The 26,415-nt window shown below is 43.8% G+C and overlaps 1 long non-coding RNA gene across 2 annotated transcripts in view; it reads right to left on the bottom strand.

Moving 5' to 3' along the window:
• LOC309619670 overlaps window positions 1–26,415 on the bottom strand; it is a 92,781-nt gene that overhangs the window by 52,094 nt on the left and 14,272 nt on the right. For both annotated transcript variants that reach the window (XR_014239136.1, XR_014239137.1), the window contains exon 2: window positions 24,707–24,820. This is a non-coding gene — a long non-coding RNA (uncharacterized lncRNA). The remainder of the gene's footprint in view (window positions 1–24,706; window positions 24,821–26,415) is intronic.

The following is a 26,415-nucleotide window of genomic DNA, read 5'->3' as shown; positions in this document are numbered from 1 at the left end:
GTTTTAGGCTCAGGAAGATAACCAGAGGATACTCCCCCCTCAATGATCTATACCCTATTATGGTTCTTCATGACTCTTAACGATTGGGAGTGTATGTCACTGGCATTCCTGTGATCCACTTAACATCTTAAATCCAAGCCAGTCCTTCCCCCCTGCAATCTGAGAAGTCACCGAGACCCAGGAGAGCTCTGGCTACAAGCACCTGTAAATGTTCTTTCAGGGCGGTCATGAAGCCAAGGTCATGTCTGTTTTCATTCACAAAATGAGTGTCTAGTATGTCCTGCCAGATGCTTGGCAACAAAAATGAGGAACACCAATTCCCTGCCTTCAGGGATGTCTCATTATAACAGGGATTTTTAACAAAGTTAAAAGACAAAACTGATTAGAATAAAACATTGATAACTTCTAAGATAGAAGCCTCTGTCCAGAATATATAAATAGTTCCTATAAATCAGTAAGAAAAAGACAAATAATCCAATATAAATGTTCAAAGGATGCAAATGGCCAGTTCACAGAAGAAATACAAATGATTAGTAAATAAAACTGTTCAACCTTGATAATAGTCAGGAAAATGCAAATTAAGATAACGAGATGTCATTTTTTAATCTAATAGGCTGGAAAACAGTTTAGTAGATTATTAGCATCCAGTCTTGGGTATGGGGAGACGGCACCCCAAGCTCAGCTGGTAACAGCATAAATCGGTGTCATGAGGAAGGGGCAACCTTTGGATTTTAACTTAAAAATACTCATATTCTGTGATCTAGAAATCTTTTCTTGAGGTATACTTCTAAGGGAAATACTCAAACATCTGCAAGGAGAAGGATTACAGGGTGTTTATAGCAGCACTGTTTGTAATGCCAAGACACAGAAAAACACCTAAACGCTCACCAATGGAAAAATGGGTAGTTAAATATGCTATTTAGTTCTAGATAACAGTGTTATGAAGCATTTAAAAAGAATAAGCTCCGTTTCTGCTGACATGGAAAGCTCTGCCAGAATATTTGCTAGAATGATAACCCATAACTTTATTGAAAGACCTACTAAGTACCCACTGTAATAAACGGGAAGGGCCCTGCCAAGGTACATCACTGAAGGATCACACAACACCTCTTTCCTCTTTTCTCTCTTTCTGAAAATTCCATTAGACAGATTTTCCCCACTTAGATTTTTCTCAACTTCTAGTTTTCTTTTGTCTCCAATCTCTATCTACCTTTTTTCTTAATGTTCAACATTCCTGGAATTTCCTCAGCATTAGCCTTCAAAACTTATCGTGAATTGTTATTTCAGTTACCATTTTTATAAACTGCAAAGAATTACTTTTTCTGTTTTCTCTTTTTTTTTTAACATTCTCTTCTGATACTATTAAGTGTAGCTTTTGTCCCCTTCCTGCATCTTCTGTTTCCACTCAGCCTCTTTTCCCCATTTGCTGGTTTTGGTCTTCATTTTTCATGTCAGAGCTTTTCCTTGAAAGTGTGATGACTTCTGGCCATCCATTCATATTTTAGAGAGACTCACACAGGTAGGGCTGGGTTTGTTAAAGGCTGGTGTAAAAAATTAATGAACAGAAACCTCAATTAAACAGAATCTGGAGACCAGAAGGGGGAGCTCTCAGGCCCTATGACCACAGCAGAGCCCAACAGGAAGAAGAAAGATTCCTCTTCTTTCCTGGCAAGGACTCAGCTAAGGAAAAGCCATGGACTCTGTTTGCTATAACCCTCCCAACTTCCTTTTCCCCCTGTAAAAGCGCTCTTCTTCCCTTGCCATGTGGGAAACTCACATGCTGCCCATCATGGTTGCAGCCCCCGAACTGCATTTCTCTGCTGATCCTGAATAAACCCATCTTTGCCCATCTTTGCTGGAGAAATAGCTGTGCATTTGTTTCAGGCCAACACTGCCGTCACAAAGGACAGCAGAGAAACAGCCTTCTCCCTGAGGGACTTCTGTGGCTTTATTTTTCTCCAGCGTTCTTCAGTTTCTCCAGAACGGAATGCAGGTGTCGCGTGTGGGAAGGAGGTTGAGGACCCACCATTCAGGGTGCAGATTTTTCTTCAGTTCCTGCCTCTTTATCCTCCTGGTCTAATGCAGGCCTGATGTCCCTGAGATCAGCACCTTCGGATCAAATCCTCTTGAGTGTAAACCTCCTGAGCATGGGCAGCAGGTGAACAGATTAATTCACACCCCCTCCCCACTTTTCCAGCCCTCTTCACAAATCAGACTGCCTCTAAGTTCTCGGCCCCTCGGGCCACCTTCGGTTATCAGTTATCCCCTCACGCAGGCCGTTGGCCTGAACTTTCTCTGTTCTGTTCAGTCATCACCTTCTGTCCTCTTTCTGTCTTCTTAGTATTTGTTGAGAAATTTTTCCAGGCAAAGGAGATAAACATATTTGGTCATCTTATTTTGAATTGGAAGCCCCAAATTAATCTGTCACTCTTAAAAACGGGGTTAGTTGTCCAAAGAAGAAAACCATTCACTAGGGCTATGTCTTTCTTTGCCACTAGGTGGTGCTGCCACATCTGAAGATGAAATGGGGCCAGTCACCTCAGCTTCAGAGGGAATTGGATCCCTGTTCTTAAGGATTTTTCTCTCATTTGGACGAAACATATGCTCTTACATAAGGCCATTGTGCTTTTAAAGTTTTTTTTTCTGTTTTAGAAGAATATCCTCCATATTAGCAGGGGCACACTTTTTTATCCATAATCTTTGAAGCCTGAATGATAAATGAATATTTTTACTAATATTTGCTAGATGTGAAATCTTCGATGAGTTCACTTACCTTTTCCAAGCCTCACTTCTCTCATCTATAAAATGATGAAAATAATAACTATATCTCATATTGTGTAGGAGTTAAATATTCATTACATATCTCACAGGGGCATAGGGTGGGTACACAAAAAAATGCTAAGAATGGCAACACTGTTAGAATAAACATTAGGCTTTTGATCACTTCAAAAGTCAATTTACAAACCAGGAAGAAATAGAAAATATGAACAGACCAATCACAAGTACTGAAATTGAAACTGTGATTGAAAAACTCCCAACAGACAAAAAGTCCGGGACCAGATGGCTTCACAGGCGAATTCTATCAAACATTTAGAGAAGAGCTAACACCTATCCTTCTGAAACTCCTCCAAAAAATTGCAGAGGAAGGAACATTCCCAAACTCATTCAATGAGGCCACCATCACCCTGATACCAAACCAAAGATACCACAAAAAAATTACAGGCTTATATCACTGATGAACATAGACGCAAAAATCCTCAACAAAATACTAGCAAATCGAATCCAATAATACATTAAAAGAATCATACACCATGATCAAGTGGGATTTATCCCAGGGATGCAAGGATTCTTCAACATCTGCAAATCAATCAGTGTGATACATACACGACATTAAAAAACTAAAGAATAAAAACCACATGATCATCTCGATAAATGCAGAACAAGCTTTTGACAAAATTCAACACCCATTTATGATAAAAACTCTCTAGAGGGCTTCCCTGGTGGCGCAGTGGTTAAGAATCCGCCTGCCAATGCAGGGGACATGGGTTCAAGCCCTGGTCTGGGAAGATCCCACATGCCGCAGAGCAACTAAGCCTGTGCACCACAACTACTGAGCCTGCACTCTAGAGCCCGCGAGCCACAACTACTGAGCCCGCATGCCTAGAGCCCATGCTCTGCAGTAAGAGAAGTCATAACAATGAGAAGCCCGCGCACCACAACGAAGAGTAGCCCCCACTTGCTGCAACTAGAGAAAGCTCGCTCACAGCAACGAAGACCCAACACAGCCAAAAATAAAAAATATAAATAAATAAATTTATATTTTAAAAAAAAAATCCCCAGGGACTTCCCTGGTGGTCCAGTGGTAAAGAATCTGCCTTACAATGCAGAGGACGCCAGTTCGATCCCTGGTCAGGGAACTAAAATCCCACATGCCATGGGGCAACTAAGCCTGCATGCCACAACTACTGAGCTCGCGTGCCTCAATTAGAGAGCCTGTGTGCCGCAAACTACAGAGCCCACGTGCCCTGGAGCCTGCGAGCTGCAAGGAAGAGCCCGCATGCTGAAACGAAAGATCCCGCATGCATGCCTCAACGAAGATCCCGTGTGCCACAACTGCGACCTGATGCAGCCAAAAATACATTTAAAAATTTTTTTTTGAATCCCCTAGAAAGTGGGCATAGAGGGAAGCTACCTCAACATAATAAGGCCATATATAACAAACCCATAGCTAACATCATTCTCAATGGTGAAAAGCTGAAAGCATTTCCTCTAAGATCAAGAACAAGACAAGGATGTCCACTCTTGCTGAGGCAGGAGATAGATGGGCCCCAGGCTGAGCAGCTGGAATCTTCCCCTGTGGACAGATACTCCAGGATAAGGATAACGGCAGGAGCAAGGGGAGCTGAGTCCTGCTTGGAGAGAAGATAGAGAGACCACATACTTCTCATTCTTCAGGTCAAGGACACCTTCCCGACTGCGCATGCAACAGAAAGGTTCCCCAGAGGTCAGCGAAGGGAGGGGGTGTCAGACCATAATACGTTCTTCTTCCCAGAAACCCTTGCACTGGAATCCATCTTGTCTAAAAGATGCACACGCACACAGGGGAGGGCCCTGAGTTAGACCAACTATGGACTCAGAGCCAGGCAAAGCAGGATGACTGGCCAGAGGGAACCGGGAAGAACTGCCCCATATAAGTGATCTGAACTACCCCAAGGGTGCGACTCTTTCTCTGGGCCCACCCATGGGTGTCTATCCACATGTATTTTCTTTTCCTCCTCAAAAACACTACTTGTTTCCCTACCTTCCTTCTCTTTGTTGAAATTCCTTTCTCCAAAGCAGACAACCCAGGGCCTTGTAACTAGCCACTGGCCCTGGAGATCTAGTGGCTAGGATTTGGTGTTCTCACTGCCGCGTCCTGACTTCAATCTCTGGTCGGGGAACCGAGATCCTGCTTCAAGCCACTGCAGGGCGAGGCCACCCAAGATCATTTTTCGTGCCCAAACCTGGGAATTCAACATAAACCACGGGCTTTGCCCGGCTGCTGCTTGAGGCCCCTGACTTTCGCTCTTGCCCTGTTTCTCTCGCTCTCTGCTTCGCTTTCTTTTCAAGACCCACGGGGCCTAATCTCGGTCCACTCACTGCGTTATGGCTCCCCCAGGTGAGGGTGGCAGCGGATACCCCCCAGGCCGTGCAGATCCAGCTAACACTGGGGTGACTGCTGCCGCTGTCCTCCGGGACCTGGTGGAAACGTGATTCCTCACCGTGAAGGAGTCCAAGGGGTGCCTGCCTCTCTCTCCCCCTCTCTCCCTCCCTCCCTCCCTCCCTCCCTCTCTCTCTCTCTCTCTCTCTCTCTGTCTCTCTCTCTCTCCCTCTCCCCCTCCCTCCCTCCCTCTCTCTCTCTGTCTCTCTCTCTCTGTCTCTCTCTCTCCCTCTCCCCCTCCCTCCCTCCCTCTCCCTCCCTCCCTCTCTCTCTCTCTCTCTCTGTATCTCTGTCTCTCTCTCTCTGTCTCTCTCTCTCCCTCTCCCCCTCCCTCCCTCCCTCTCCCTCCCTCCCTCTCTCTCTCTCTCTCTCTGTCTCTCTGTCTCTCTCTCTGTCCCATATGGAACCCTCCTCTATGCTTTTCTTTCCCACCTCGCTCGTACAGCAAGGTCTCTTTCTCACTTCGTATCTCTGCACCGTTTCAGGGAAGGATTTTCTGGACCTCATTCCTAAACTGCGTCCCCGCCGCTGCCAAACTCACTGTTGCCTGCGTCAGATAAAATCGGGAAGTGCCTGATGATTTTATCTTAGCCTCCAGATAGATAGGGTAATGGATTTTGGGTTCTTCTGTTGTCTAGTCTTTCACATCAATGTCCAAAAATCTACTATGAGAATTTCTCTACCTCCCGGCCCCTTGGGTCTTGAACCTGTGCCATCTTCCATAGCGCCCAACTCCGATTTCTCCAAGGGTTCCTCTTTGCATCTACCAGACTCCCTTACTCCAGGCCTTGGCAGCCTACACACTGCTACGGACAGCCTATTGGGCTGGCCACTACACAGAAGCCTGCATTATAAACTTTGTAGATGCTTAATCACGAGGAATACACCCCAGCATAGGAAGACCTGACATAGGGCATAAGCTCTATAGACCACACATCCCTCCCTAAGGGGAATCCCGGCAACCGGTCTGCACTGGTTCAGATGTCCTCCCCTGGCCACATGGGGGACACCTTGCACAAGGTACCAAGGATGACTGGAAACGTCTGTTTAGGAGTCGATGGGGAAGTAGACGTTGCTCCAAACCCCATCAGCAATAAGACTGAAGGAAATTTAGAGGATGCTCTGAATCTCCTTCAAGCGCCTGCTTGTACTGTTTCTGGGACACCAAATTCCATTTCCAGGAGAGCTCTTTTGTTCTCGGTTGCAGGTTACCCAACATGGCAGGATCCCCTCCCAAGCCAGAAGAAACACCTCTGGAGTGTATCCTTAAGAACTAGAAACTTCTTTAAATAGACGGGTTAAGAAAGGAAAAAAAAATTCTACTGTAACACTGCCTGGCCTTTGTTTAAGTTCCAGGATGGAGAAAAATGGCCTGAAAATGGGTCTGTAAATTATAATACCATTCTGCAATTGGATCTTTATTGCCGCAAAATAGGAAAGTGGACTGGGGTTCCCTGTGTTCAAGCCTTCATGGTCCTTTACCAAAATCCCGCCCTAGGTGGCTCTTGTAATCAAAAGCCTGGGGAACTAGAAAACCCTCGCGACATTTTAGATGATCCCCTCCTAACTCCCAACTCTCTGGGGGGAACCGAGCTCCCCCTACTCCTGACAGTACCCCTACTTCTTCAGAGCCACCCACTTCTCTGGTGTCACCTACCTCTCCAGAGCCCTCTGACCGACCCCAAACTCCACCTCCCTATGGCCCTCTATACCCTCCAATACCCCAAGAAAGAGAGACTAGTCCCTCCGGGGTAACTCGCAGTGGAACCTCCTGTCACCCAGGATCAGGGAAATTATCCCCTCTTAGGGAAGTGGCGAATAGCAAAGGAACAATCGGAATATATGTGACCTTCTCTTTAATTGATTTAGCCCAATGCAAACAAACACTGGGCTGATTTGCTGAAGACCCTAGCTTGCTGAAGGGTTTCAGGCCCTAACTCTAGCCTTTGATTTAATTTGGAAGGATGTCCAAGTAGTCCTATCTACTTGCTGTACCCCTGAGGAGAAACAGAGAATTGGGGAGCAGCCCAGGGACACGCTGACCTGCTGGCCAGGGACCAACCCGAACATTCTGTTACGGGTGGAGTCGCAGTCGCAAATCAGGAGCTCTGCTGGAATTATGATTCCTGGGAGGGGACAGAAGCCAGGAAGCACATGATCCAATGTGTATTAGAAGGGATAAGAAAGTGTATCAAAAAGTCAGTGAACTATGAAAGGGTTAAAGGAGTGACTCAAGAAGAAAAAGAAAATCCAGCCCTCTTTTATGGACGGCTTGTGGAGGGTTTTAGAAAATATACTAACATTGATCCCTACACTCCCGAAGGTCAATCCCTGCTGGGACAACCCTTTATCTGCCAATCTGCCCCTGATATTAGGTAGAAACTCCAAAAGTTACAATTAGGACCACAAGCCCCCATGCCCCACCTCCTAGAGGTGGCCTTTGGAGTATTTAATAATCAAGATCAAGCTGAGGAGGAAGAAAGAACCAAACGTGAGAAAAGACAGGACAGGGCTCATGCAAAACTGACAGCCGTTGCTGTCAGCCACGCCTTGCAACCTCAAGACAACCCAAGGGGGCCAAGAAAGTTCAACTATCTGTCTGGAAGTAAGACCAACAAGGAGGAAGGCTCCAAGTGCAAGTCAACAGGCCACTGGGCCCAAGAATGCCCCTAGGCCGTGCCCAGCCTGCTAACAAACAGGTCATTGGAAGTGGGACTGCCCTCGGTCCCAAAGGGGAAGGGGGGCCTCCACTCCTGAGATTGCCATGCTGGACAAATCCCCCCATGAGATGTCTATCCCCATCAAGGAGCCCCGGGTGGTCCATGATATGGCAGGTAAGAAGATCGATTTTTTTAACTGACATGGGAGCCACTTACTCTGTCCTGATTTCTCATGCTGGGCCTCTTTCCTCCAAAAGCTGTACTGTGACTGGTGTCCAAGGAAAGCTTCGCCCCCATTACTTTACTGGGCCTCTCACTTGCCAATTTGAGCAGCGTTTGATTTCACATACCTTTTTAGTTGTCCCTGAGTGTCTTACCCCACTACTGGGGAGAGACCTTCTGGGCTCCCTCGGGGCCACATTACAGTTAGGAGGAAAGCAGCCCCTTATCTTGACCCTGACTAAGGTAGGTCAAGGGCCTGTTCCCAGCCGTATTCTCCAACCAGTGAACCCTGCAGTTTGGGACAAAGGAGTCCCTAGGAGGGCCATAAACGCCCAACCTGTAAAATTAGCTTTAAGCCAGAAGCTGCCTACCTTAACAAGAGACAATACCCCATAAAGTTGGAAGCAAAGAAGTGTTTACAACCCCTTGTAGATAAATTCTTAAAACATGGCCTCTTGGTGTCCTGCCAGTCTCCACGCAATACTATTTTTCCAGATGTTAAACCAAATGGGGAATATAGAATGGTACAAGATCTTAAAGCAGTAAATGATGCTGTGGTCCCTATTCACCCCCTCGTGGCCAATCCTTATAACACATTAGCCCAAATCCCTGACGATGCTAAATGGTTTACTGCGCTCAACTTCAAGGATGCCTTTTTTTGCATCCCAGTTCATCCCTCCTCACAGTATCTGTCTGCCTTCGAGTGGACTAATGCCCTCTCAGGCCAAATGCAACAATACACCTGGATAGTACTGCCTCAGGGGTTTCGGGACAGCCCACACTCCTTCGCCAAGGCCCTAGGAAAAGAACTAAGGGAGATAACACCTAAAAGGGGCTATTCTACAGTATGTAGATATTGATATATTAATATGTAGTCCCTCCATGGAGGCCTCAAATCAGAATACAATTGAAGTCCTTAATTTCCTCGGGGCCCCGAGGTTAGAGTCTCTCGGACAAAGGCACAAATCTCAAAGCAACAAGTTAAATATCTGCACTATATTATAAACCTCGGAAGTAGACAGTTATCTCCAGATAGAAAACAGGCTATTATTAGGCCTAAGCACTCTAAAGACAAACACCTTTTTTGGGCATGGCAGGATTTTGCAGACTTTGGATTCCAGGATTTGGGATAATGGCCTAAGCCCCTGTATGAAGCCACTAAAGGCCCAGATACAAAACCATTACTTTGGACTGGGGAACAGGAAAAGGCTTTTAATAATAACAAGCAGACCCTCACCAGAGCCCCTGCTCTGGGTCTCCCCAGTCTGAAAAAGCCATTCATCTTATACGTGACTGAAAAGCAAGGGACAGCTCGGGGGGGTCCTAGTACAGAAGCTAGGGCAAGTTCCTCAGACTATAGGCTATTTTTCCAAACAACTAGACTTGTGGCCCAAGGTTGGCCTGGCTGCCTTCGTGTCGTAGCTGCCACCACTTTAATTAGTGGAAAAAGCTAACAAGCTTACCTTTGGACAGCCACTGGAAGTCCAGACCTCCCATCAAGTACAAGGGATCCTGGAGATCAAAGGCCACCACTGGCTAACTGGAGGTCGCCTTACTAAGTACCAGGCTTTGTTCCTCGACTCCCCAGAGGTAACCCTTAAAACTTGCTGCACCCTCAACCCAGCTACACGGATACCTGCTGACAGCCCAGAACTAATACATTCCTGCCTCGAAACCCTTGACCAGGTCTATGCCTGTAGGTCTAATCTAACAGATCAAGCCATAGAAAACCCTGAGGAAGAATGGTTTACGGACAGCAGTAGCTTTATTAAGGACGGGGTCAGGAGGGCAGGGTATGCTGTCATGAGCGCTCATAATGTCACAGAAGTGAAACCTTTGCCGCCCAACACTTCAGCCCAGAAGGCTGAACTGATAGCTCTAACCTGAGCCTTAACCCTAGGGGAAGGAAAAATTGTAAATATATACACAGACTCAAAATATGCCTTCCCTGTTTCACATGCCCACATAGCTATCTGGAAAAAAAAAAGAGAATTTTTAAATACAAGAAATTCCCCTAAAAAATGAGGCTGAGATTTTACATCTCATAGAAGTGGTTCAAAAACCAAAACAGGTTGCACTCATTCACTGCTGCGGGCACCAAAAGGGAACTTCTCAAATTACCCAAGGGAACAACAGGGCAGATCAGGAAGCCAAGAAAGCAGCCCTGATACCCACAACAGAAATGGCATTGATCCCATCCCTTGCCCCTTCTAACGTTATACCCAGATACTCAACTTCCAAAGAGACCTGGCCACGAGACCAAGGGGGAACTAAGGGAATAGATGGCTGGTGGCACATAGATCAAAAATTGCTCATACCTCTTTCTGACCAATGGAAAATTATTAAAGGGCCACATGATTCCTCCATCTGGGGGAGAGAGAATGAGAGAGAAAACCACTCCATGCCTGCTGTGGTCTTCCAGCTTTTTACAGGAAAGGGCTCCCAGAGACACTCAGAAGGGTTACTCGAGCCTGCGCCCTCTGCACCACCCATAATCCAGAGGCAGCCTCAAGCCTCACCCCCTCCCCCTCTCGTTAGCCCAGCCCAGTGACGTGGGACTTACCCAGGAGAGGACTGGCAAATGGGTTTCAGTCAGGTGCCCTCTTTCCAAGGCTTCAGATACTTATCAGTATTTAAAGACACTTTCACTGGATGGGCAGAGGCCTTCCCCAGTAGGACAGAAAAGGCAACCGAAGTGGCTAGAGCACTTCTATCAATAAAAGAAATCACTCCTAGGTTTGTGTTACCCCGCCACCTCCAGAGTGACAGTGGACCCTCATTCAAAGCCAGGGTTACCCAACAGCTCTCACAGGCCTTAGGAATCAGATACCACCTGCATTTGTCCTGGAGACCTCCGTCCTCATGAAAAGTAGAACAGGCTAATCATACCCTAAAGAAAACCGTGGGCAAACTGTCAGGAAACCAGAACCGTGGTACCGCCTGCTGCCAATAGCTCCCTTAAGGGTCAGGGTGGCCCCTAAAACAACCACAAAGTTAAGCCCCTTTGAAATGACACATGGAAGGCCACTCCTTACCCTGGACATGCTAACTGGCCCAGAAACCCAAGCCCATCTTAAATACATTATAAACCTAGGCCAGGTCCAGAGGGCTATACAAGAATACGGCAACAGAACCCAGCCCGCGAGTGGAGATTAACCAAGATGGCGGAGTAGAAGGACGTGCTCTCACTTCCTCTTGCGAGAACACCAGAATCACAACTGGCTGCTGGACAATCGTCGACAGGAAGACACTGGACTTCACCAAGGAGGATACCCCACATCCAAGGACAGAGGAGAAGCCACAGTGAGACGGCAGGAGGGGCGCAATCAGAGTAAAATCAAATCCCATAACTGCTGGGTGGGTGACTCACAGACTGGCGAACACTTATACCACAGAAGTCCACCCACTGGAGTGAAGGTTCTGAGCCCCACGTCAGGCTTCCCAACCTGGGGGACCGGCAACGGGAGGAGGAATTCATAGAGAATCAGACTTTGAAGCCTAGTGGGAACTGATTGCAGGACTTCTACAGGACTGGGGGAAACAGAGACCCCACTCTTGGAGGGCGCACACGGAATAGTGTGCGCATTGGGACCCGGGGGAAGGAGCAGTGACCCTGGGGGAGACTGAACCAGACCTACCTGCTAGTGTTGGAGGGTCTCCTGCAGAGGCGGGGACTGGCTCTATTTCACCGTGGGGACAAGGACACTGGCAGCGGATGTTCTGGGAAGTACTCCTTGGCGTGAGCCCTCCCAGAGTCAGCCATTAGCCACACCAAAGAGCCCAGGTAGGCTCCAGTGTTGGGTTGCCTCAGGCAAAACAACCAACAGGGAGGGAAACCAGCCCCACCCATCAACAGGAGCTCTGACCACCACAGCAACAGTCAGCTCTACCCACCACCAGTCCCTCCCATCAAGCCTCTTAGATAGCCTCAACCACCAGAGGGCAGACAGCAGAAGCAAGAAAAACTACAATCCTGCAGCCTGTGGAACAAAAACCACATTTACAGAAAGACAGACAAGATGAAAAGGCAGAGGGCTATATACCAGATGAAGGAACAAGAAAAACCCCCAGAAAAACAACTAAATGAAGTGGAGATAGGCAACCTTCCAGAAAAAGAATTCAGAATAATGATAGTGAAGATGATCCAGGACCTCAGAATAAGAATGGAGGCAAAGATTGAGAAGATGCAAGAAATGATTAACAAAGACCTAGAAGAATTAAAGAACAAACAGAGATGACCAATACAATAACTGAAATGAAAACTACACTAGAAGGAATCAATAGCAGAATAACTGAGGCAGAAGAACGGGTAAGTGACCTGGAAGACAGAATGGTGGAATTCACTGCTGCAGAACAGAATAAAGAAAAAAAAATGAAAAGAAATGAAGACAGCCTAAGAGACCTCTGGGACAACATTAAGCGCAACAACATTCGCATTATAGGGGTCCCAGAAGGAGAAGAGAGAAAGGACCCGAGAAAATATTTGAAGAGATTATAGTCAAAAACTTCCCTAACATGGGAAAGGAAATAGCCACCCAAGTCCAGGAAGCGCAGAGTCCCATACAGGATAAACCCAAGGAGAAATACACCGAGACACATAGTAATCAAAGTGGCAAAACTTAAAGACAAAGAAAAATTATTGAAAGCAGCAAGGGAAAAACGACAAATAACATACAAGGGAACTCCCATAAGGTTAACAGCTGATTTCTCAGCAGAAACTCTACAAACCAGAAGGGAGTGGCATGATATACTTAAAGTGATGAAAGGGAAGAACCTACAACCAAGATTACTCTACCCGGCAAGGATCTCATTTAGATTTGATGGAGAAATCAAAAGCTTTACAGACAAGCAAAAGCTAAGAGAATTCAGCACCACCAAACCAGCTCTACAACAAATGCTAAAGGAACTTCTCTAAGTGGGAAACACAAGAGAAGAAAAGGACCTACAAAAACAAACACAAAACAATTAAGAAAATGGTCATAGGAACATACATATCGATAATTACCTTAAACGTGAATGGACTAAATGCTCCAACCAAAAGACACAGGCTTGCTGAATGGATACAAAAACAAGACCCATCTATATGCTGTCTACAAGAGACCCACTTCAGACCTAGGGACACATACAGACTGAAAGTGAGGGGATGGAAAAAGATATTCCATGCAAATGGAAATCAAAAGAAAGCTGGAGTAGCTATACTCATATCAGATAAAATAGACTTTAAAATAAAGAATGTTACAAGAGACAAGGAAGGACACTACATAATGATCAAGGGATCAATCCAAGAAGAAGATATAACAATTATAAATATATATGCACCCAACATAGGAGCATCTCAATACATAAGGCAACTGCTAACAGCTATAAAAGAGGAAATCGACAGTAACACAGTAATAGTGGGGGACTTTAACACCTCACTTACACCAATGGACAGATCATCCAAAATGAAAATAAATAAGGAAACAGAAGCTTTAAATGACACAATAGACCAGATAGATTTAATTGATATTTATAGGACATTCCATCCAAAAACAGCAGATTACACGTTCTTCTCAAGTGCGCACAGAACATTCTCCAGGATAGATCACATCTTGGGTCACAAATCAAGCCTCAGTAAATTTAAGAAAATTGAAATCATATCAAGCATCTTTTCTGACCACAAAGCTATGAGATTAGAAATGAATTACAGGGAAAAAAAACGTAAAAAACACAAACACATGGAGGGTAAACAATACGTTACTAAACAACCAAGAGATCACTGAAGAAATCAAAGAGGAAATCAAAAAATACCTAGAGACAAATGACAATGAAAACACGATGACCCAAAACCTATGGGATGCAGCGAAAGCAGTTCTAAGAGGGAAGTTTATAGCTATACAAGCCTACCTAAAGAAACAAGAAAAATCTCAAGTAAACAATCTAATCTTACACCTAAAGAAACTAGAGAAAGAAGAACAAACAAAACCCAAAGTTAGCAGAAGGAAAGAAATCATAAAGATCAGAGCAGACATAAATGAAATAGAAACAAAGAAAACAATAGCAAAGATCAATAAAACTAAAAGCTGGTTCTTTGAGAAGATAAACAAAATTGATAAACCATTAGCCAGACTCATCAAGAAAAGGAGGGAGAGGACTCAAATCAATAAAATCAGAAATGAAAAAGGAGAAGTTACAACAGACACCGCAGAAATACAAAGCATCCTAAGAGACTACTACAAGCAACTCTATGCCAATAAAATGGACAACCTGGAAGAAATGGACAAATTCTTAGAAAGGTATAACCTTCCAAGACTGAACCAGGAAGAAACAGAAAATATGAACAGACCAATCACAAGTAATGAAATTGAAACTGTGATTAAAAATCTTCCAACAGGGCTTCCCTGGTGGTGCAGTGGTTGAGAATCCGCCTGCCAGTGCAGGGGACAGGGGTTCGAGCCCTGGTCTGGGAAGATCCCACATGCCGCGGAGCAACTGGGCCCGTGAGCCACAAATGCTGAGCCTGCGCGTCTGGAGCCTGTGCTCCGCAACAAGAGAGGCCACGATAGTGAGAGGCCCGCGCACTGTGATGAAGAGTGGCCCCTGCTTGCCGCAACTGGAGAAAGCCCTCGCACAGAAACGAAGACCCAACACAGCCAAAAATACAAAAAAAAACCAAAAAACAACAATCTTCCAAGAAACAAAAGTCCAGGACCAGATGGCTTCACAAGTGAATTCTATCAAACATTTAGAGAACAGCTAACACCCATCCTTCTCAAACTCTTCCAAAAAACTGTGGAGGAAGGAACACTCCCAAACTCATTCTATGAGGCCACCATCATCCTGATACCAAAACCAGACAAAGACACTACAAAAAAAGAAAATTACAGACCAATATCACTCATGAATATAGATGAAAAAATCCTCAACAAAATACTAGCAAACAGAATCCAACAACACATTAAAAGGATCATACACCACGATCAAGTGGGATTTATCCCAGGGATGCAAGGATTCTTCAATATACGCAAATCAATCAATGTGATACACCATATTAACAAATTGAAGAATAAAAACCATCTCATTAGATGCAGAAAAACCTTTTGACAAAATTCAACACCCATTTATGATAAAAAAATCTCCAGAAAGTGGGCATACAGGGAACCTACCTCAACATAATAAAGGCCATTTATGACAAACCCACAGCAAACATCATTCTCAATGGTGAAAAACTGAAAGCATTTCCTCTAAGACCAGGAACGAGACAAGGATGTCCACTCTCACCACTATTATTCAACATAGTTCTGGAAGTCCTAGCCACGGCAATCAGAGAAGAAAAAGAAATAAAAGGAATACAAATTGTTAAAGAAGAAGTAAAACTGTACTGTTTGCAGATGACATGATACTATACATAGAGAATCCTAAAACTGCCACCAGAAAACTGCTAGAGCTAATTAATGAATTTGGTAAAGTTGCAGGATACAAAATTAATGCACAGAAATCTCTTGCATTCCTATACACTAATGATGAAAAATCTGAAAGAGAAATTATGGAAGCACTCCCATTTACCACTGCAACAAAAAGAATAAAATACCTAGGAATAAACCTACCTAGGGAGACAAAAAACCTGTATGCAGAAAACTATAAGACACTGATGAAAGAAATTAAAGATGATACCAACAGATGGAGAGATATACCATGTTCTTGGATTGGAAGAGTCAACATTGTGAAAATGACTACACTACCCAAAGCAATCTACAGATTCAATGCAATCCCTATCAAATTACCAATGGCATTTTTTACGGAACTAGAACAAATCATCTTAAAATTTGTATGGAGACACAAAAGAGCCGGAATAGCCAAAGCAGTCTTGACGGAAAAAAAACGGAGCTGGAGGAATCAGACTTCCTGACTTCAGACTATACTACAAAGCTACAGTAATCAAGACAATACGGTACTGGCACAAAAACAGAAACACAGATCAATGGAACAAGATAGAAAGCCCAGAGATAAACCCACGCACCTACTGTCAACTAATCTATGACAAAGGAGGCAAAGATATACAATGGAGAAAAGACAGTCTCTTCAATAAGTGGTGCTGGGAAAACTGGACAGCTACATGTAAAAGAATGAAATTAGAATACTCCCTAATACCATACACAAAAATAAACTCAAAATGGATTAGAGACCTAAATGTAAGACTGGACACTATAAAACCCTTAGAGGAAAACATAGGAAGAACACTCTTTCACATAAATCACAGCAAGATCTTTTTTGATCCACCTCCTAGAGTAATGGAAATAAAAACAAAAATAAACAAATGGGACCTAATGAAACTTCAAAGCTTCTGCACAGCAAAGGAAACCATAAACAAGACGAAAAGACAACCCTCAGAATGGGAGAAAATATTTGCAAACGAATCAACGGACAAAGGATTAATCTCCAAAATATATAAACAGCTCATTCAGCTCAATATTAAAGAAACAAACACCCCAATCCAAAAATGGGCAGAAGACCTAAATAGACATTTCTCCAAAGAAGACATACAGACGGCCACGAAACACATGAAAAGATGCTCAACATCACTAATTATTAGAGAAATGCAAATCAAAAGTACAATGAGGTATCACCTCCCACCAGTTAGAATGGGCATCATCAGAAAATCTACAAACAACAAATGCTGGAGAGGGTGTGGAGCAAAGGGAACCCTCTTGCACTGTTGGTGGGAATGTAAATTGATACAGCCACTATGGAGAACAATATGGAGGTTCCTTAAAAAACTAAAAATAGAATTACCATATGACCCAGCAATCCCACTACTGGGCATATACCCAGAGAAAACCATAATTCAAAAAGACACATGCAACCGAATGTTCATTACAGCATTATGTACAATAGCCAGGTCATGGAAGCAACCTAAATGCCCATCAACAGACGAATGGATAAAGAAGTTGTGGTACATATATACAATGGAATATTACTCAGCCATAAAAAGGAATGAAATTGAGTCATTTGTTGAGATGTAGATGGATCTAGAGACTGTCATACAGAGTGAAGTAAGTCAGAAAGAGAAAAACAAATATCGTATATTAACGCATGTATGTGGAACCTAAAAAAATGGTACAAATGAACCGGGTTGCAGGGCAGAAGTTGAGACACAGATATAGAGATCAAACGTATGGACACCAAGGGGGGAAAATTGCGGTGGGGTGGGGATGGTGGTGTGCTGAATTGGGCGATTGGGATCGACATGTATAAAGTGATGTGTATAAAACTGATGACTGATAATGAATGAATGAATGAATAAATAAATAAATAAATACATACATACATACCCAGCCCACCCCAGGTAAGAGCCCCAGTCACTCCATTGTAAATCCTGGGGACTGGGTACTCTTAGAGACCTGGAAAAATGAGTCCCCCGGCACCCAGCTACTCCCAAAGTGGAAGGGTCCTTAACAAGTCCTGCTGAGCACCCCTACAGCAGTTAAGCTCCAGGGAGTCACGAGTTGGGTCCGTCTGTCCAGGATTAAACCTGCCTCCACTGATATGTTACAGGAACCCGAAGACCCACATTCCAGCCATTCCTATGAATCCACCCCTTCCCGCAAGTCTCCATAGGACACGGAGGACCCTGGACAGCCTGAAAAATCCAGGTGGACGAGGAAGCCTCTCCAAGACCTAAAGCTCTATTCAGGAAGGACAAAGAGACTTCTTAGACCCAAGGCTAAGTACCCGCAGCCACTATCTTCCTTTTTGCCTTCCAGAACACTAGTCCACTTACAAAATAACTGACATGCTCTGGTAGAGTTAGATAATCACTGTCCTCCGTGCTCTCACGTTTGCTTTCGGAATTTATTACGAGTGTCGCTGTAGCCCTGCACCTATGCCCGAGACAGAATTCCTCTACCCATGCTGGGTGGTTTAATATGACTCACCTGAAACCTCAGGACCCATACTTAACCACTGGGTTTCAACTCACTACAACACTTCTTTTAATGCTCGTGCTTTCCAGTCATTTTTCAAGATCAAAACTCTGATTGAAAAAAAAAACAAAACAAAAAACACCAACTCTGATTGGTGCAACTATGAAGGTATTAATTACTTTAGATTTTCTCTACCTCTTTCCCTTGTCCACAGGACAGACAGACAACTCCCTGGTTCACACCCTGCAAACTCTTGCTTCCTCCCCTCAGTTGACAGAATGCTGGATGTGCTTACCCCGCGAGCTAAGTCCGTCATCGACCATAGCGACCCCTTTGTCCGTCCCGTAAAGAATTTTAGCCAAGTTCCTGAGGGAAAATGGACTTTCAAAGACCCAAGACTCAGTGCTGTGATGTACAGAGTCAAATTGTTCATCTTCCCATAGAAAAAATTCTCATGTCTCTTGCCTACCTCTTCCTTAGCAGCAGCAGCAGAACATGAGGTCAAAACTGGGGAATGAAAAACTGGCATTAAGACACCCCAGTGTTTTATGATGCCCCTCGCCCAAGCCAGAGGTCCAGTTGCCCGTTTGTGCTCAAACCCTAACCCACTACCTGATGGAAGAAGGATCCATACTGGTGGAGCAATTGACAGAACGGAATGGATGGAGTGCACTGGGTATATGGTTGGAAAATATTTCCACAACGAAAGGATTGGATGGCTAAGCTTTAAAACCTTAGGCCAGTTAGTCTATTGTGCCCCAACAGGATACGTCTTTGGATGCCACGTAGATAAACAACCGTGGGCTACTAACTGTCTACGCAATCATTCCACACCCACACAGTGTAGGCTGGGAACCTTGATTTCCCCTTTCTCAATCCACTCCTCAAATGAATCCAAGCACTGGGTCAGTTCATTAAAACCATTCACTGGATTGACTCGAAACTTACCCGGGAATATCCCAGATGGAGATGCCTATTTCGTTGGGTATGCACTGTTACCATGGTGGGGGGACAGCTGCCCACCAATACGTCCTTCAAAACTTGCCTCGCACTCTTACCACCACAGCCAGTGAGACTGCTAAGTCTCTTGTTAATTTACAGAGTCTCTAGATTCCCTGGCCAAGGTGGTACTTGACAACCGACTGGCCCTGGAGTATCTACTGGCAGAACAAGGAGGAGTATGTGCAACCACCAATGCTTCCTGTCGCACGTGCGGTAACACCTCTTCCCAGCTAGAAACCAACACTGAGAAAATTCAACAATAAGCCACCTGGCTTCAGCAGGTGATTGATTAACCATCAATCCTCGTTATTCAATATGGGCGGGAAAACTGAAAACTGGTTCTCTAGTTTGTTCCCTCGGATCCCACAAGGTATTAAAAACTTTTGGACAGGTTTCCATTTTCTTATACCCCTCCTCTTTTCAGTCATACTGATTTATGTTATATTTCGCCTAGTGCTTTGTTGTCTTCCATACTGTTATAAATCTATAACTAAGACCTTTCAGCCCAAGTAGGAGGGCTGGGACCAACAGGTTCAGAACTTCCATTTTAGAAACGGAGAAACATGCTAAATTTTAACCCTGAGATTAACAAAAATATGTTGACCATGTATAACCAGATTCTTACCCCTGCTTGAGTCTCGGATTATAACTGTCTTTCACTAGTCTTTAGCCCCTGCTCCTCTAATCTACCTATTCAGCTTGTTTCATCGAGGGCACAACAGGATAATGGTGATGCATGGATTCCAGCTGCTCCCTGAAAAAGACCCTGCCAGAATAACAGCAGAAGTCACCCTGGGGTCCCTCAACAAGATATGGCAAGAGTTGCATGGCTCCAGTTAGGTAGGGTCTGTAAGCCCCACGCCAGCCTGAAGAAGCTACAGAAGATAGACCTTCGGCCTTCATCTTCCCAGTAAAGATTTCGTGGGGTCCACGTCTCTCAGGGGGAATTTGAGGCAGGAGATGGATGGGTCCCAGGCTGAGGAGCTGGAATCTGTCCCCTGTGGACAGATACTCCAGGATAAACATAACGGCAGGAGCAAGGGGAGCTGAGTCCTGCTTGGAGAGAAGATAAAGAAACCACATATCTCTCATTCTTGAGGTCAAGGACACCTTCCCGACTGCACATGCAACAGAAAGGTTCCCCAGAGGTCAGAAGAGGGAGGGGGCACCAGATCATAATATGTCCTTCTTCCCAAAAACCCCTGCACTGGAATCCATCTTGTCTAAAAGATGCACACGCACATAGGGGAGGGCCCTGAGTTAGACCAAATATGGACTCAGAGCCAGGCAAAGCAGGATGACTGGCCAGAGGGAACCGGGAAGAACTGCCCCATTTAAGTAATGTGAACTACCCCAAGGGTGCAACTCTCTCTGAGCCTGCTTGTGTCTGTCTAGCCACACGTACTTTTTTTTCCTCCTAATAAACACTTTACTTGTTTCACTACCTTCTGTCTCTCTGTTAAAATTCTTTTCCACAAAGCAGATGACCCAGGGCCTCGGAACTGGCCACTGGCCCTAGAGGTCTAGTGGCCAGGATTCGGCATTCTCACTGCCACGGGCTGGCTTCAATCTCTGGTCTGGGACCTGAGATCCTGCTTCAAGCCACTGCAGGCTGAGGTCACCTGAGATCATCGCCACTTCTGTTCAACATAGGTTTGGAAGTCCTAGCCACAGCACTCAGAGAAGAAAAAGAAATAAAAGGAATCCAAATTGGAAAAGAAGAAGTAAAACTGTCACTGTTTGCAGAGCACATGATACTACACATAAAAAATCCTAAAGATGCTACCAGAAAACTACTAGAGCTCAATGAATTCAGTAAAGTTGCAGGATACAAAATTAATACACAGAAAGCTTTTGCATTCCTACACACTAAAAATGAAAGATCAGAAAGAGAAATTAAAGAAACAATCCCATTTACCATCACGTCAAAAAATACCTAGAAATAAACCTACCTAAGGAGGCAAGGGACCTGTACTCAGAAAATTATAAGATACTGATGAAAGAAATCAAAGATGACACAAACAGATGGAAAGATATACCATGTTCTTGGATTGGAAGAAGCAATAATGTCAAAATGACTATACTACCTAAGGCAATCTACGGATTCAATGCAATCCCTATCAAATCACCAATGGCATTTTTCACAGAACTAGAACAAAAAATTTTTAATTTGTATGGAAACACAAGAGACCCCAAATTGCCAAAGCAATCTTGAGAAAGAAACACAGAGCTGGAGGAATCAGACTCCCTGACTTCACACTATACTACAAAGTTACAGTCATCAAAACAGTATGATACTGGCATAAAACCAGAAATATAGCTCAATGAAACAGGATAGAAAGCCCAGAAATAAACCCCACACCTATTGTCAATTAATCTACAACAAAGGAGGCAAGAATATACAATGGAGAAAAAATAGGCTCTTCAATAAATGGGAAAACCAGACAGCTACATGTAAAAGAATGAAATTAGAACATTCTGTAACACCATATACAAAAACAAACTCAAAACAGATTAAAGACCTAAATGTAAGGCCAGATACTATAAAAGCCTTAGAGGAAAACATAGGAAGAACACTCTTTGACATAAATCACAGCAAACATCTTTTTGGATCCACCTCCTAGAGTAATGAAAATAAAAACAAAAGTAAACAAATGAAACCTAATTCAGCTTAAAAGCTCTTGCACAGCAAAGGAAACCATAAACAAAATGAAAAGACAACCCTTAGAGTGGGAGAAAATATTTGCAAAAGAAGCAACCAACAAGGGATTAATCTCCAAAATATACAAACAGCTCATGCAGCTGAATATCATAAAAACAAACAACCCAGTCAAAAAATGGGCAGAAGATCTCAATCGATGTTTCTCCAAAGAAGACATACAGATGGCCAAAAAGCTCATGAAAAGATGCTCAATATCACTATTAGAGAAATGCAAATCAAAACTACAATGAGGTACCACCTCACACCGGTCAGAATGGCCATCATCAAAAAATCTACAAACAATAAATGCTGGAGAGGGTGTGGAGAAAAGGGAACCCTCTTACACTGTTGGTAGGAATGTAAATTGGTACAGCCACTATGGAAAACAGTATGAAGGTTCCTTAAAAAACTAAAAATAGAATTACCATATGATCCAGCAATCCCACTTCTGGGCATATATCTGGAGAAAACCATAATTTGAAAAGATACATGCACCCCAATATTCACTGCAGCACCGTTTACAATAGCCAGGACATGGAAGCAACGTAAATGTCCATCAACAGAGGAATGGATAAAGAAGATGTGGCTTCCCTGGTGGCGTGGTGGTTAAGAATCCTCCTGCCAATGCAGGAGACACTGGTTCGAGCCCTGGTCTGGGAAGATCCCACATGCCACGGAGCAGCTAAGCCCGCGTGCCACAACTACTGAGCCCGCGTGACACAACTACTGAAGCCCGTGCACCTAGAGACCGTGCTCTGCAACAAGACAAGCCACCACAATGAGAAGCCTGGGCACCGCAACGACGAGGAGCCCCTGCTCAGCAACGAAGACCCAACGCAGCCAAAAATAAACAAACAAATAAATAAAAGAAGATGTAGTACATATATACAATGGACTATGAGTCAGCCATAAAAAGGAATGAAATAATGCCATTTGCAGCAACAGGGATGAACCTACAGATTGTCATACTGAGTGAAGTAAGTCAGACAGAGGAAGACAAATATCATATGATATCACTTATACATGGAACCTAAAAAAAAGGGTACAAATGAACTTACGTACCAAACAGAAATAGAGTTACAGATGTAGAAAATAAACTTATGGTTACCAGGGGGTAAGGGAGGGGGGAGGGATAAATTAGAAGATTGGGATTGACATATACACCCTACTATATATAAAATAGGTAACTAATAAGGACCTACTGTATAGCACAGGGACTCAATACTCTGTAATGGCCTACTTGGGAAAAGAATCTAAAAAAGAGTGGATACATGTATATGTACAACTGATTCACTTTGCTGTACACTTGAAACTAACACAACACTGTAAATCAACTATACTCCAATAAAAAATTTTTTTAAAATGAACAAACATAACAAAACAGAAACAAGCTCATAAATACAGAGAACAAACTGGTGGTCGCCACAGGGAGGTGGGTAGGGGGGGATTAGGAAAATAGGTGAGGGAGGTTAAGAGGTACAAACTTCCAGTTACAAAATAAATGAGTCACAGGTATAAAATGTACAGTGTGGGGAATATAGTCAATAACTATGTAATATCTCTGTATTGTGGCAAATCATAACTAGACTTATTATGGTGATCATTTTATAATGTATAAAAATATCAAATCACTATGTTATACACTTGAAATTAATAAAATATTGTAAGTAAATTATATTTCAATAAAAAAAATGATACAAATGAACTTACTTACAAAACAGAAACAGAATCACAGACTTAGAAAACAAACTTATGATTACCAAAGGGGAAAGGTGGCAGGGGAAGGGATATATTGGGAGTTTGGGATTGACATATACACACTACTATATTTAAATTAGATAACCAACAAGGACCTACTGTATAGCACAGGGAACTCTACTCAATATTCTGTAATATCCTAAACCAGAAAAGAATTTGAAAAAGAATAGATATATGTATATGTATAACTGAATCACTTTGCTGTACACCTGAAACTAATACAACATTGTAAACCAACTGTACTCCAAAGTAAAATAAAAATTTAAAAAATAAAATTTTAAAAAAGTTTTGTTTGTTTTTGTAAAGCAATGACTTTTTAAAAATTTGAAAACGATTATACATAAAAGTGGTCTGTGTATGTGATATATCCTATAGTCAATGACCCACTTGAACTCTTACCACTTTGAGGAAATGGACTCAGATCCTGTGGGCTCAGTAGGTCATCTTATAGACATTTCTGAGGGTGTATGGCCAACTTGTGTGGATTTCCCCTTCTGGGGCAATTGTCTTTGATCCTCAGAGATATGTGTTTTTACTATGAGACACTGTCTCAAGGCCCAGGTAGTCTTCTTTGAGTTCCATTAGAAACCATAGTATCCTTACAATAAATTCCTAAGCCAGCTTACCTTAGCTTCATTTGGATTCTGTGACTCATAATCAAATGAGTCTTAACTAGTGCAGCAAGGTGAAATAATAAATTATTTTAACAGCACCAGAATTTCCCTTAGGGATGGAACTTTTTTTTTTAACCTGAGAAAAATACCTTGAGAAATAGCTTAGAACTTATGGTGAAATTCCTAAGGCAGAACTTGGCAGGAGAGGGCTGAACTGCAAAAAAAAGGGAACGAGCGGGGATTTGAAGGTGGAGAGCAGTGCAATGTGTTTGCTGCAGCGGTGGACACATGCAGTGCAGATACCCACAAGCTCAACACTTCAGCAAAACTGGAGGGTGCTCCAGAGGTGACCCCAAAACGCTGTAAACCAGGCTCCTCTGCACAAACCTGGTGGGAACTGGGGGGGAACTCTGAGATCCCACTGCACGTGGAGTAGATTTAAGCCAGTTTTACTTTGATTTCAAAGGTTAGGCTACTTCTGACACTGGAATTACACTACCAAGACACCCAGAACTACCAACATTTCCGAACACCCCCTAAGAGGGTGAAAGCCATGAGAACTGACTGTCAACCAGGCACACAGCAATAAGGGCCCGGTGCGGGTGAGTGCATGCTACACAACGGGACACAGCGGTGAGACCACTCACCACACTGCTCGTCCGCCCCATCCGGGCACTCCTGCTCTCCGTTGCAGAGCCAGGCCACAGGAATGCATCTCCCACCACATGCAGCTTGCCTTGTCATCTGACACTGTATTTCATCTGCAATGAAGGACCAAGAAGCAAAGCCATCAGAGTTCTTGGATTCCTTGGGTCCAGGAGACCTTCTCATGTAAGCTGCATTCACTGTTCTCTTTGGAAGACCTTCCTTCAGCTGTTATCTAGGAGAACGCTAGGGGGGTTCAGTACCCTGAAAACCCATGCAGGTTCTCCAGTGACGACCCTTGGGGGCCATTCTTTCTGATGCTGTGGAGTTGCTGCTGGAGAGCTGCCATTCGCCTCCCCGTTGTCTTGTTAGAATGGCTCAGACTTACACTTGTGCTTACAAAGATACAACTATTCTTCCAGGCCTGATTCGGTCTTACAGACTCAGAGTATGAAGCGTTGCAAGTTTAGAGATCTAGGTTCAAAGCACTTAACTTTAGTTTCCTTTTAGACATGGGTTGATACAGCTTCAAATGAAGTTAGGGTGTGGGGTCCTACATGCCATCTTTATAAGAATACCTCTAATAGCCTGGTTATAAATACTTAAGTTTTCAGTTATCACAGGACACTGATTTATATTATCAGTTTTATTCAAATCATGAACTTGTGTTTCTCAACCCTGAATGATTAATGGTCAAAAATAAGCCTGTTATGGATGTGGTGCTCAGAGAAGGCCTGGTTGTACTTAGTTTACTATTTTGTCCTAACTTTCAAAGAGAAAAAGCCAATCCTTGGTTCCGAGAAAACATAAGCCACATGTCCCATTTGGCAGAAGTCTCTGTAAGACGCAGTGAAGACCCTACCCCAGGGACAATGTATGCACATGGGATGGAAAGTCGTGTGCAAAGCTATGTGATGGGAGTTGACAGTGGAAGCCCACCGCGCAGACTACACCTTCTCTGGTAAGGAACCAGACCTCAGTCTTACTTGCATCCCTCTAAGACAGTGCTTTTAGCATAGTTACTCAATGTTTGATTTTAAAAGGCTGGCTTATAAATTGCATTCTAAATGAAAGACTCAGGAGGTACTGGTTATTAATGAATAGCTAACAACTTTGCCAGCTACTCACATACCATCTGGGCAATCCCACTTGACTTGACCAAAACCATTCAATTGAGAGCAGGTGAGGTCAGCAACCCCTAAGATGGGATCCCAGGCTCAGTCGTCAGGCTACTAACTAGGTTGGAGTTTTGGTTAGACCACGTACTAACAACATCACCTCGGGAGAGTTACTGCCTCCCTCTGGACCTCAGTTTTTCTTGTCTGTAAAGTGAGGCTAGTAAATAAGTGGTTCTAAGAGGAAAATGCAAGGATTAAAAGAGTACAAAGTCACTGGGCACAATACCCACCAAATAAATGCTCCCAAAGTGTTAGCTCTTTTGCTACCTCTTCTAGCAGATCCTTCCAGAAGGATCCCAGTTAGGGCTGCAGGCAACCCTCAAAGACTCACACTGCTAGGCGAGTCCCACCTGGAACACTATTTGCCCTGGTGATTCTCAGTCTGGAGACCCAGTGTGCACATGGATTCTGAACACCGTCTGTAGATGGGTCTCAAACATTACTTTTCAAATTTAGGTAGATGCTTGCTGTGAATAAATAAAAAATGTACTTATTAATCTATTTACATATTAAGTTCATGGTAGCTTTCTCAT

Source organism: Balaenoptera borealis (genome assembly GCF_965194805.1).
Source record: "Balaenoptera borealis genome assembly, chromosome: 21".
NCBI classification, from domain to species: Eukaryota; Metazoa; Chordata; class Mammalia; order Artiodactyla; family Balaenopteridae; genus Balaenoptera; species Balaenoptera borealis.
This window is presented reverse-complemented; position numbering and strand designations above follow the sequence as displayed.